Genomic DNA, 1,713 nt, shown 5'->3' with positions numbered 1-1,713 from the left:
ACAGTATATCAGAACTGCGTACATTGGCTATTATGCTAAAACACAACATTACGTATTGTGATGTCATGACACTTGGTATTAAAATGCTCTTCATCTTTAGATAGTATCTGCATAGTCTTTAGTTATCCACTCCAATCACTGAAAGTATTTATTAGTGTAAAGGTAGCCTATTATGCCTGTGAATGTTTTTAACATTTTCATACAGACAGACTCTTTCCACCAGATTGTACCTTGACAGTAACACCTTTATACTGATTAGTGCAAAATATTTCTTCATCGTGAACACAGTGTATATCATCTGCACTACTTATCCCTGCAAACGCACACAAATACAGACAAAACACATGCTACATTAAAAAAAAAATAATCTACTCATATGATGAATACCTATATTGTTAGACACCAGCCTTAAGTGAATATGCATTTTTCCTTACTGTGCAAAATAACAAAACAATCATATAAAAAGCGACACTTTTTAGTTGTTTTACCATCTCACTACATAACCAGGGTTGATTTTGTAACAAACAAACAAACATACAAGCAAGTGAACAAACAAACTAAAAAAAACATACCAATGCAGCGTTAAAACATGCTTCAAGCCTCTTTTCTCATGAATAGGAAGCTCGGGTATTTTAGAAAATCTTTTAAAATGGGATATCCTGTTTAACATTGTATGCAAAACAACTTTATTATTTTCATATCAGTGGTCTCTACACAAAAAGTACCTCTTTTCAGCTCAACATTATTAGTTCTCCCTGAAGAGAAAACTAAAATTAAAGTCTCAATATTAGCAAAATATCAGATTTGATAAATGTACGTTCAATAAACATTTAAAGGAGAAAACAGCCTTTCAAATTCGTAATAACTCAATTAATGATTTGCTTGTTGGAGAATATGTTCCAGGTATAAGGTTTTTAATTTGAGTCATTTAATCTATTTTTCAGCAATTGCTACAAGAGAAATTCCAAATGTCCCATTAGATTTGATACAGGACATTTGTATTCAATGCATTCCAGCTATTATTTGTGAGAGTGTTGCATAATATGATGCATAAATTGCTACTTCCATTTGTTACTATTCTTCAAATAGTAATTTTTAAACAGAATTTGTCTTCATTAATTATGTAAGCGCAGGGCTTGGGGAATGTGAGATGCAGAACACTTAAAAAAAAACATGAACAGAACAAAAGGAGTCGTGTTGGTGCTGAACGAGGGCAAAAGTACTTCTGGTTGTGATATTCTGCTCTTAAAAAATATGTAGTATGAAAACCCTTGGGAATACCGCTAGAGCTATGCATACCACACTTGCATTTCAAAAACGCATCTAAATCTAGAAATAAGAATTTCTTGATTCATGTGGGAAACAACCCGCTTAGAGTCATGCTAAAGTTAACGTTTTTGGAGGGAAAAACCTTAACATAGGTCTTCATTTTATGTATTTTGAAGTAGTTTAATATGTAGACAACCTTCTGTGGAAAGGTTAAGTTAGCAGCTGCAGATGTTATACACTGTTCTGGATGAAGGGTGCACAAGAGACAAGTGAGAAGGTTTGTTACTCTGGACAGCACTGCTGTTGATTACTGGGGCTGAGAGTGTCATCCCAGTGGAGAGAGTGCCTCATCTTGGACACTTCTGGACCTGTGAAGTGCTGCATCAGTCGTCGCCTAGTGGACAGGACCTGCTTTCTTATCACCTACGTGCACACACATGCCTT

Source organism: Xyrauchen texanus, chromosome 28, assembly GCF_025860055.1.
Source record: "Xyrauchen texanus isolate HMW12.3.18 chromosome 28, RBS_HiC_50CHRs, whole genome shotgun sequence".
Classification (NCBI taxonomy): Eukaryota; Metazoa; Chordata; class Actinopteri; order Cypriniformes; family Catostomidae; genus Xyrauchen; species Xyrauchen texanus.
The sequence above is the reverse complement of the archived record's forward strand: the minus strand, read 5'-3'. Positions refer to the sequence as shown.